Below are 12,640 nucleotides of genomic sequence, written 5' to 3' on the forward strand. Positions count from 1 at the left end.
CCACACAATACACGGTGCCCACTCACAAAATATAAGGCGCGACACCCTTGAATATAATTAACTCTTCTAGAAACCCCAAGGCACAGGCTATTCTGGAGCCTTGGTGGTGCCCCAATGAGCAGGAAGGGGAAAGATTCCCAGGTACCCTTCAGGCTTTCCCCAGCCCAGCCAAAATATCCTTTAACCTAAAATAAAACTTGAAACTTCGGGATCCCTGTCCTTCGGGCTTCCTCCTTCAGTGGTCGGGTTCCCCGACCCAGGTGGATTCCCCCTCCTTTGTGGGAATCCCCTTTCCTGGGAACTCACAACTCTGGGCAGCTGGGTGGAGGATCCTCATCTCTCTCCCAGCAAGTTGCTGCCTCTCCTGCTGAGGCTCCAGTTGTCTCTGGTGGCCTTGTGCATGGTGGTATGCACTGAGGGCTATACTCTTCTGCTCAGGGTCGGGGCCCCAAGCTGCCTTGCATGGTGTCGGGGTCTCGGTTTCAACCGCAGCCCTCCATGTGAGTCTACAGCTTTAGATGCCAGGGGTGCCTGGCTTCATGCTTGTGTGTGTGTGGGGAGGTGGTAGTCCCCAGCCGCCCCATGTGGCTCCTGGGACCTGAGTTTGCTCCAGGACCCCACATGCAGTGCTGTCTGCACCAAGTCTTCTTGGCCTCGTGTTGGGGGTTGGAGACCTGAGCCGCTTCATATGGCTCCAGGGCCTCAGTCCCACTTGTACTGCACTGGGCACCGTTCATGTACCAAGATCCTGGACGCTTACCAGGGGTTGGGGACCAGAGCTGCCTCATGCAGCTCTCATGGTCCTGGGCCCTCTTGGACGCACTGGGCAGCAACGCCTGCATGGAGCCTCTGGCCTCATGCCAGGGGTTGTGGACCCAGCTGCCTCATGAAGCTCCCAGGGTCCCTGCTCTGTGCACAGCTTGTGCACCGTACGTCTGGCCTCACACAGCTCCTAGGGTCTGACTCCATGCACCAAACTATGCACCGCTGTCGCGCTTTTTAGCAGTATGGCTGTGGGCCACACAGCTTGCCGCTCCCATCCAGCGAGGAGGTCTTTGGGCTCTTCAGAGCTACTGCTCCATCCTGCTGGGCAGCTCTCCCCAGCTTCTCTTTGTAATGATTTAGGTCCCGCAGTGAATAATGACAACTAGAAATGAGTAAGAGAACAGACCATTAACAGCACGGGGTTCCTCCAGCACAAGCTGTGTGGCTGCCTCCATCTTGATTTCTCCTTACTCTCCAGGGATCATGTTCAAATTCCTCACGTGATAAGACATTCCCTTGTAAGGGACTGTCTCCAAAGTCTAACCCTTAACATTACACTCTTAGTCCTGCTCTTGTCTTCATCCCTCAGTGCAGCGTCCCCATGTGCTGAACACACTATTCTTTTACACACTTCGGAGGCTCTGTCCCCGGATTACAAGAGGGCCAATCAGGGTGAGGGAAAGCATAGCACTCACCCAGGTCCAGGTTCTTTGCGTTGCTCCAAGCAGGGGCAGGGCAGCCTCTCTTCTTGCTGTAAGTAGCACAACTGAGCTCATTCCTGACACAGCAAGGACCTGTCACTGCCATCCTGTGCTGTGCCTGCTGTTCGTCGCTGAATGGCCCCTGCATGGAGCCACTGGAACCCACATGACAGGGAGGTGGGAGGGAGAAAGTGCCTGAGAGAGTGAGTCCTGTTGTTAATTCACTGAGAAAGTCAGGCATTTTCCCTTAGCCTATAATGCTGCTTTTTCCTCCTGAAGGTAAATGTTACCAAAATTAAGTTATGGCCCCACTTTCCAATTCTTTGGAGCCAAAAGGAAATCCCAGCTCTGAGAACTCTTTGTTTTCATCCAGGCATGGCAACTAGTTTAATTAGATTATGTTTCTAATTCTTTTTTAACGTGACCATAGCTAAGGATGAAAATCATCAGGTTACTTAGACAAGAAGCTCCTTGGGTCAGGGATGTCTATGGCAGGGGTGGGGAAGGCAGCCGACTCCAGCATGTGGGGCTTCCTCCTGGTGGCGCACAAGAGCCAGGAGTTGCATGTGCAGTGCGTTTAGCCCCATGCAACAGAAGCAGGGTGGCCTGGCTGCACTCCTTGCCACCACATGCAGCACTGGCCGGAGCTGTGCAACGCTGGGCAACAGCACCTGTACAGACCACAAGCACCCTGAGTGTCCGCCACCTGCTGCTGCTATTGGTGGAGGCTCTGCATCATGGGGGGGAGTGTATGAGGGGGTACCCAACCCTGCCTCCTCCATCGCACCCCACAACCCCCACACATATACACCCAACATACCCTACATGCCTCCACATGTAGAGGCACACCCCCTTGCAACTCCTCCACACACCCCACCATACATACCCACCCACCTCAACCACACCCCACACATTCCCCCACACACAATATACAAGAGTAAGATGTTATTTTTGAGTTACTATGCAATCATCTTTATATGCACTACGCAAACACAAATCATGACAAAAAGATTTTTTGTAATAAAATTAAAATATGTTATAGTAGGTGTTCGACTTTTAGTATGATTTTTTTTTCTGGTTGCAAGATAGCAGCTCTCCCCTCCCAAAAGAGTACTTCTGGGGGCAAAGGTCAGGGGATAGCAGTGGGAATTCCAGTTCCAAGATGGTGACCAGGGGGCAGGGCACTTGTCAAGGGGTGGGGATACCCTTGTGGCCCTCAACAGCTCACCAAAACTCATTAAGCAGCCCTTCAGCCCAAAAGTTCCCTGCCCCTGCTCTAACCTGAATACTCTGGGTCTGAGTATGTCTTTTTAAACTAGAAACTTAAATTTCTTGTGTGGTTTCAGCTGGATCACTGTAAATAGAATGATTCTTCCTTCTTGGTTTGCACTGGCCATCTTCTACTGGGACAGTCAGACTTTTTACCTAGGGACTGACACAGAGGACTTCAGACACAGGACAGAAAGGGCTATCACAGCATTCTGATCTCTTCCTAATTAATTACAGGTACAAGCCAAGTTCTTGTGCCCTAATACTTCTGAATCTTTTATGACTAAAGTCATTTAGAACAGTACTGTAAGTAGAATGTACGTGGTATGTATGCAAACTTGATGTGGGAAGTCAGAGAGACTGATTAAAATCACTCTGAACAAGGAAACATTTCTAAGTGAGTGCCATGGCAACTCACCTACTGGGGAGGGCAGCTAGGAAAGGTCATTAGTCTGCACAAGTACATGGTTGTCCACATACGCATGAGCATGTATCTGAGCATAGATATCCCTGGGCATGTAAGTGTGAAAATACCCTGGAGACAACCAAAAAAACAGTCATTTAAATGACCAGGAAAGAGCAGAATGTGCAATGTTGTCTGTGTTTGTTCTGTTTAAAGATCAGTATCAGTGATGTTTGAATTAAAGACTTTCTATCAACACAGCTCTTCTGACGTAAGAGTTTTCTGTTCATGGTTCTGTGATCTGCTCCTCTTTTGTTTAACATGCATTGCATGTTGTTGGCAGGTCTGAGCTAAAACCCTGGGTCTGAATAAACATGAAGATTGAGGAAGACCTCTGGCCTCATTGCTAGTTATTTTTACCCTTCAAAGCAAGATTAGTAAGTTCACCACTAAACAAGGAAGATGACAGATGTGACGCATGTGCTTAATAGCAAGATATTTGATACAGGTTTTCAAGTAAACATCTCCATGAACCAACTCCCAGTGGGGTCTTCTTCAAGGAGGCCCCCCATTAGCTCACCCAAGACCTGCATGGACAACTTGTGTAGTGACCGCACGTAGGAGCTAGAAGAGGGAAGCTCAAGGCCAGCTGAAATGTGTTCACACAACCCAGAACCGTTCTAGGGAGGCCAGTGGTGTCTGCTAGGACCCAGAGCAGGCTGGGGAACAGGTCCCAGCAAGTGATGCCAGACAACAATTGTTTAGGTGTACCTGTATGTACAAAGAGTCCTAACCAACCTCACCCTCCTCTCTCAGCTGGAGCATGGCTGGAAGTGGTAACAGGCACTTGAGGCAGTCATCAAAGATGTTCCAGTTTTCATCCAGGCTCAGTGAAGGTTTCACCTTGCTGGCAGAAGAAAGAGAGGAAGAACAGCCTTAACTCCGACTAACTGCCAGCCCCAAGGGAAAACGGGACTAGTAGTAAGATGTGATCTAAACCTAGACCCCAAAATCCAAACACCCCTGGACATTCGGGCTGTGTGAGTTGGCAGTGATCTGATCCGGAGCTCCGGACCGGGTTTCCACCTCGATCCAACCGAAGTGGCTCTGAAGTTTTGGAGCCGTCTTGGAGATCTGGCCATAGAGTATAATGGGGAATTAATGAAAGATCTATAACTTTGTTGTTTTTTGTATGATTTATGTAGGGCCTATGAACTGCACTTCATCAGCCTCCTAGGCAGTAGGTACAGAAACTCATGGACTCAATATAGACAGTGGAATTCTGGCACACTGCAACCTGCCAGACATCTGACACCCCAGGCACCTCTGTACTTTTACCTGCATTGCTACATCCCCCTTTCCCCCCTACCCCAGCCTGTCCCTCACCCCCTGACACCTCCATTTCCATTTTCACTGACTGGTTTTCTTGCCTGCTTTGCAGGCCAGGCCAGCCTCTGGCTTCTTTACTATTCCTTCCATCCAGAACCATCTGCAGGTACTTCCTCAGCCTGACAAAGGGGTTTTCAACCCTAAAGCTGGCATCCTGGGCAGCTAAGCTGAGCTCACCAGGAGCCTCACAGCTGCACTGTAACCAGCAAGCATCAGGCCTGTTAAAGACGTGACAGGTCTGGGCATTCCCCAGCCAGGACTTTGTGCATGTGTGCGATAGCTGAAGGTTATGGCGCCTCCTACCTGCCTTTCATCAGGGGATCATTGATCCTGACATTTATGGGGCTGCCATGCTGCCAGCAGTCCCACCAGGCCTCCCTACCCTAGCAGGGTGCAGTTTTAGTGGTCATGCCCAGGACCTGGGGCCTCCTCCTTCCCCATAGCCCTAATCCCGTACCTCCAAGTTTGTCTTGGCAGAGGAACGAGCTTAGCAAGGACATGTTCTTCCCCTGCTGGCTGGTGATGCATTTAGTGCCCCCTCCAGCTGAGAGCAGGGCATTACTTGGCTTTTCAAAACCTCAAAAAAAGAAATTGGTGTAGATGGAGTGAGGAGGGTGGCACTTAGTCCATCTGCAGGTATAGCTTGGGGAACCCTAGCAGCAGGAGGTTTACTTTTAGGAACATCAGCTGCTCCACCAACATAGGATCCAAGCAGGTGCAGTGAGGTGTCATAACATCCCCAGCAATGCTGAACACCCTCTTGCTTGGAACACTGGTTAGTGGACAGGACAGGTATTGCTGGGCAACCATGGCCAGATCCTGCCACAGCTGGCTGCAGCTTGCCCAGTAGGCCAAGGGGTCGCAGTCCAGTGGCACCACATCCTCAGCGAGATAGGTAGCCACCGAAGCCGCAGTGCTACCTGCCCGAGGCTGGGGTCTGGTTTTTTGGACCCCAGCATTGAAGACATGCCCATGGCCCACATTGGCAGTGGCTGGTGTGGAGGAGACTGGCTGGTGCTGGTGCTGGGAGTGCTGGCACGGGAAAGTGGATCCCCCTCTTCCACGTCCCCTCGCCTCTGCACTTTGGCCTCCCTAACTTTGTTCACCAGCACCTGCATCCAGTGATGGAGGGTTTTGGGGCTGCCAGTGCACATACTCCCCTTCACCCTCAGGTCGCATATGTCTGCCAACATGTGGACCGTGCTGGACTGCAAGGGATCCAGCTGTCTTCTGATGCCCTTCTTCAGCCGCCTCATCAATGCCTGCACATCTGGTGACAGTGGCCTACCCCAGCCAGGAACATTGATCCCCTGGAACTTCTCCATTTGGTTCTCCAGTTCCCTCACTATGGGGATCACCTGGCTGATGAGGGTATCGCCAGTGCTAAGGGTCTCAGTGGCCTTGAGGAAGGTTTTGAGGACCACCAAGATCTGGGAGATGGTACCCCACTCAGCTCTGTTCAGGAAGGTGCTAATCCCTATCTCCCCAAGCAAGGCCATCTCATGGATGGCCTTTTGTTGCTCCACCAGCCTCTCGAGCATCAGCTATGTGGAGTTCCACCGAGTCTCCACATCCTGTATGATTCTGTGCTGCAGGATGCTGAGCTCTGCCTGTTTCTCCCACAGCATCTTGCTCCCCTTGATGCTGTGGTGGAAGTAGCCCGCCACCTTCCTGCACTTTGAAATCAGCTGGCTTGTAGCAGTACTGGTGGCGGCGCCATCACCGGCAGCCCTGTCCCCCTCTAAGGCATCCCTCACTACTAGGTACAGCCTGTGTACCACACAGCGGATGCCAACAAAGTTGGCATCATGGACAGCCTTCACTATATCGGCCCCGTTGTCAGTGACAGTGAACTCGCGAGTGAGCTCAGCCTGCCCAACCAGCTACCCCTGCACGATGCGGTTTATGGCCCCCATTATCTCCTTGCTGTGTGGGACTCATCCAGCATCTCGGCTTGCAGTAGAGCCCACCGACGGCCAAACTGATCGCACCAGTGCCCCGTGAGGGAGAGGTAGGTGTGATCGCCACCCTGGCTGCTCCAGTAGTCAGAGGTGAAGTGCAAGGCTCCCTGCGGCCCTGCCTTGCGCAGGTCCTCCCTCAAGTACTCCTTGCATACCTCATACAGGGAAGGCACCACCACCCTGCTAAACGTGGTGCGTGCGGGCACTTTGTAAAATGGGGCCAGAAGTGCTACGAACTGCCTGAACCCTGGTTGCTGAACTAGGGAGAAGGGCTGGCTATCCAGAGCAAGCATCTCCCCATTGCTTTAAGTGACCTCGTGCACCTTGGGAACGCCCCCTGCTTTCTGTGCACCTTTCCCCCACTGGTCCAGGATGGCCTGCCTCTGCTGTGGGGGTAAGAGGGCTTTGGAGTGAGAGGTGGACTTCCCTTTCGGCACACTTGCACTGGTGCCAGGCAGAGCAGCAGGAAGAAGGGCTAGGGGGTGGTGCCTCCTCAGATGCAGCAGCATGGCTGTGGTGAAGTGTCTCACATCCTTGCCATGGCTCATGTGCCTTCGGCAGTGCTGGCAGATGGCAAACCTGGGATCATCTGCCACCTCAAAATGATTCCATACTACACTACTCCCCAGCTTCTGGGTTGAAGGTGAGGATCCTGCTTCTCAGCAGGCTGAGGCTGAACAGCAGAAGCTGCCTCAGCTGAGCCACTTGCCTCCACAACCTCAGCCTCCTCTGAGGTGCTGCTTTTCGGAGGAGACCTGGGTCTAGGGGAAACCTGAGGGGTATGGAGCACCTTCTCTGATTCCCTCTCAGTCTCCAGAATTGCTTTAGCCAGCGCGCTCAGCATCCCTGGTACCAGCTCCAGTTTCTCCTCTGGCCATGGGAGGCTCACGCTGAGAGATGACATTGGGGTGGAAGAGGCAGTGATTCCACTGCTGGTGCCCACTTCTGGACTGAGCGGAGGTGATGCAGGTGCAGGGACATTAGGTGCAGACACTGCTCCCACCGCCTGGCTTCCACTGGCAGCACCAATGTCATGGCTGCTCAGGAATAGAATGCATCTGTGTTTGGGACACAGGGGTGGGGCTTGCAGCTCTAGTTCTCCCTGTACCCCTTCTCCCTCCCCTGCCAGAAGACCTGGCACCCACCTTTCCAGCACGCTTCATAATGATCTTTCCTGTGCTGCAAAAGGTCTCTCTCTCTGTGTGAATCCTTTTGTATATGTCTGTCTTGTTCTCCTGTGAATATCTATCTTGTGCTGTGAATGAAATTATTTGTGTCTTCTTTGTGGGTCTCATGATATTGTCTATCTTGTGCTCTGAATAAAATTATTTGTGTGTCTTCCTGTGTCTCAATATATTATCTGTGTCTTGCTATTCTGTAAATATCTGTCTGTCTTCTTCCGCTGTGATTTTTTTTCTATATTCTGGGTCTCTGTGTATGTGCATGCAAGCAATCTGTGCCTCCCTGCACAGTGATAGATAACACTGGCTGGGAAAAGACAACTTTCTTTTTGCAAAGCTTCCAAAACAAGTTTCCAAGAAAATAATTCAAAGAAATAAATTGAATTGTAATACTACTAATAATTGAATAGAATAGCTCAGCTAAATTAAGCTAAGCTAAGCTAAATTCTAACCACTCCTTTATAACATGAAAAAGCAGCACGCAGGTCTCAGTCACAGCATCCCTCTCTCATACAGTCGCTGCCAGGGAATGAGCTGCAAAAGTCAGAGAAGGGCTGGAAACAGGGGCTTTTATACTTTTTTTAGTTCCACCCCACAGATGCTGCCAGTGGAAAAGTAGCCAGGGAGAAATCCTTCTCACTGGCTACCTACAGACATCAGTCTCCCCCCCCCCCCCCCACCCCCTCTTCTAATTGCCTCAAAATGGTTGAAGCAGGTCCGAAGCATCCACAGCAGATCTGAAGCGCTTCAGATGCCCCTGACCCACTCCGGACACCATTGCTGGGATTCCACTTCGATCCAGAAGTACTGCTTTGGACACCGAAGCGTCCAAAGTGGGTCCGGATCCAAAGACTCACACAGCCCTACTGGACATGGCTGCTCAGCAGCTCCTTGCACTCCCCACCACTCCTGGATGTCCCACAGCCATCACTACCAGGTCTTTCAAGTCCAAATCTCCAAATGGACCAAACACATTCAAACCTTTCTGAAACCAGTCCCGTTAGGTTCCCACCAGGTCCTCTGCAGTCTGGTTTCCAGAGCTCCGCACCACTCACCAGCATGTACCCCAGGAGCTTCTCTTTGCAAGTGAACTGGAAGCTCTGGGAGTCTTCAGTTTCTTAGATGGCACAGCTGATCTCAGTGACTGATCAGACAAAGGTCAGCTTTAAGTTCGAGTCTTGAATCCCATGGGGAATAACAAGAAGATGGGGATGAAGAACTGAGAAGAACCAAGGTCCAGAAGGCAAAGATCAGGAATAAAAAGTATCCTCATTTGCATCCCTGAGAAATGTCCACAGGCCCCAGGCCCCTGCCTACACCCATCTCAGACAAGGTGCATGGCAGCATGTGGTGGCTCCTGGATCTTCTCCTCTGGTGATAGTCCTGCATGGGGTGACGTGTCAGCCACATCAGGGCTTCCCATGCACTCTGCCTCCCAAGTAGGATTCACTGCTGGCCAAGGAGTTGCCCCAGCAGTGATACTAGCTCTCCCTGCCAGTCACGAGAGACCCACAGCTCTCAAAGCACCCTTATCAGTGCTTTGATTCAAGTTCACCCTAGCTTGGGAAGGCCTCATCATCTCTGTCCTACAGCCTGGGTAACTCAGACAGACAGCTGCAGTGCCACGCTGTGCCATGGAAGTCGGGGGTGGGGGAGGGGGGGGGGGCTGTGACTGACAGGAATTGGGACAGCAGGCCTCTGGGAGGGTGGGGGAAGTCTTGGGTTCCAGTTCCCTGCACCAGGGCCTCCATGTGCATTGGATCATAAGAAGTCCCTGGGCATAATGCATCAAGAGTGCCCCTGTAGCGCTCAGTGTAGGAAGGCAGCCCTGCCTACTGTGCTTTGTGCAAAGCTGAAGCTCTTAACAGGTGTTTGGGGCATTGTGAACACTCTGCTGGATGGAGCCTGGGCCCAAGCAGGTATGGGTACTGAGATATTCAGCTCAGCCATGGTGGTGACTCTGCTCTGCTGGGCTGGGTATGCCCTAGAACAGAACCTTAGGCCTCATTTTCCAGCAAACATGTAAGTGCCTGTAAACTCTCCAGCACCTGACCAGGGAGGTGGGTGTGCATGGGGATTATGCACTTAGAATCTAGACAACAGGGCTCATGTCTCCTCTCCCACTGCTAACTGAAAGACATGAAAAATACATAATCTCTTTCTCTGGGTAAGCAATACATCTGGTTGCCTCAGGACCTGAGAGGGACAGTTTGATCTCTAACCCATTAACCTGGGACATGAAAAATGTGAGTAGCACAAGAAATGTGCTCAACTCTGTCTAACTAGAGCCCTGATGTGGAGCACATCTCCTGAGAGAGGGTGTTACTGAAAAGAGTAGCCACTGCCAAGCTGTTATTGTTATTGCTTTGTAGGAGGAAGTCTGAGACACCCCCCCCCACAATCTCTACTACCTACAGGTGACCGACTATCCCAGACACCTGTACTTTACTTATGGAAGCACCAAAATCCTCCAGCATGCTCAGGGTAGGTCCAGGTGGCCAGTGGCTGAGGATGCCAGGACAGTCAGGATCTGCTGGAACCTAAGAAATGCATTGGCAAGTGAGTCTGACCTGCTGGCTGAAAGACCCAAGAGTCCTCCCCCATCTCCCCTGATATTAGAACTGTCCATCCAACCTGGAACAAACAAGGGAACTGTCTGAGGGAAAGGGCAAGGGAAGGCCATGAAGCAAACCAGCCTCAGTCACAGAGCAACAAAGTGAGGAGGAGTCAGGGAGTACCTGGCCACATCTGGAGTGAACAGGGTCCTCATCTCGCTCTCAGAAGCATCCATGTAATCTGTGGTCTTCAGAGATTTCTGGAGTTGGGATTTTACATGGGCAACATTGTTGGGACCCAGAGGCCTTCAGGCCTGGGTTTGCCTTTGTATTTAGCTCAAGCTGCATGCTTAGCTTGGACTGTGGTCGAGACATGCACCCAGTGAAAGGAGAAGATGGAAAAATACTGTCCCTGACTTAAAACAAATCAGGAAATTGGCTAACTAAATTAATAAATATAACCTGGGCAAAAGAGGAAGTCAGAGCAAAACCTAACCACAACTAAGATTGGGTGAGCTCATGGGGGGCCTCCTTCAAAATTACCTCAGAATAGAAAATTCCAGTTAAAGGTAACCATATTTAGCAAACAGAAGCAAGATTATTAATATACATTAGGAGAAAGGCTTAAGCTAACTATATGTATTAAGAAATGCAAGCTAGATGGTATATGAAGAGAGGTGAGAGAGTGTACCCTTCACAGAACACTCCAGAAGAAAGCCTGAAGAGTCACTAATCCAAGATCCTGTTTTAACATCAGATGCAAGAACCAGGAACCCTAGACAAGACTACACAGCCTGATCAACTAGCGAAGTTGCGTTCACAACATTATGGGGTGGTGAGCATCTGCTTTGACTAGCTACAAACCTAAAATGAACTGCTAACACTGCTTCAGTTCTAATTAGAGTTGTATCGGTTAGAGTTAAATAAAATTACTTTTAGTTTAGGACAACCATGTCTTAATCTCCATGCCTGGTATAAGACCCATTATAGCATCATAGGGATGCAACAACATCCTGACAAAAGGCCAATGTGGTACCAAGTGACTTATATAGGAAACTCTGAAAGGAGACTAACATCATCAAAAAGCTGGGAACACAGTAGCTTGCTTGTCAGGGCAAGAACAGCCCAGAAACACACCCATCCCTAAGAAGGACCGAGAGAGTCCAGCCCCAGCACCCACCAACTAGTCCCACTCTTTGTGGGAAACTGGCAACTAAAGGCATAGAAACAGACCCTCTGAGCGGCTCCCTCTGGGTCAGCGAAGAGAGCAGAGAACCAGAGACAATTCCTTTGATCAAGAAAATAGAACAGAAAACCACAAACTCTGGAAAGAAACTCTCTACAGCCTTCCTGCCACAGCACCATAAAATGGGATGCTGAAATCCAGCCATTGCCAAAAGCATGCACCTTCTCTGGGGAGGGGTAGGCAATAACCGCTCCTATAGCTCCAGGCTCAGCTGACTGTACCAGGCATTGCCATCAATAGTCTTCAGTGTCATGTTCAGGAACCGAGTGCACAAGTGAAGGGAAGCAAGGGTTGGGTGCGTGAGCTAAGCCTGTGTCTTCCTCCTCTGCTGTGCCCTTTCTAACACCAAGTCTCACAGGGAGAGGCCTTGTTTGGAGTACTCGACAGATAGACACCCTAGGTACTTTCTCCTTTTTGCTCTCCCCACCTCAACTCTGCCTGAGAATCCCTTACAACCCTTGACACTAGTGGACAAAAATTTGGAAAGGGAGATTGTGCCAAGAAACCCATCCAGCGAGGGAGAGATTGAGTAGAATGTGGAGGATGGCTCAAGTCAAGAAGGTGCCATAGGCTCCATGACTGACACCTCCAACAACCAGGGACTTCAGAGATTTGTAGCGTTAAGCTTGCACTGTGATAGGACCTGGGAATTCCAGAAGCCCCCTAGCAGGCCTCATCTCCTTCCATTTCTTAAGCTCAAAGACTGTATGGAAAGGCTGGATGATCCCAAATGGAAAACTCTGGACATCAATTCAAACTCAAGGAGACTGGCAAAACTTCCAAGTTGGACTCTTGCTGCATTATTGACAGTCATCATCTCATTTCCATGAGACATGAGGGAACTCTCCATTCCCAGACAGGCCTACCCAGTTTGGCTGGCTGTAACAACAGCTCCAAGAGGCATCCTGTATCTTACTCAGCAAATGCTCCCACCATGCATTGTCCTGGAAAGAGTCTGTATTTCTTGTAAAGTGGGAGGCAAACAAGAAGGATGTCATTGCTATTGACACTGAAGAAGAACCCCATCTGCCTCCCTGGAATCAAGTCTTTGACTTGATTCCAGGGAGGCAGATGGGGTTCTTCTGCATCCTGCATCCCCACCCTGCATCTTCCAGCTCCTGCATCCCCACCCTGTCACCTCTTGGGGTCCCAAAGTCACAGGCCTTGCAC

This window comes from Alligator mississippiensis, chromosome 4 (genome assembly GCF_030867095.1).
Source record: "Alligator mississippiensis isolate rAllMis1 chromosome 4, rAllMis1, whole genome shotgun sequence".
Taxonomy (NCBI): domain Eukaryota; kingdom Metazoa; phylum Chordata; order Crocodylia; family Alligatoridae; genus Alligator; species Alligator mississippiensis.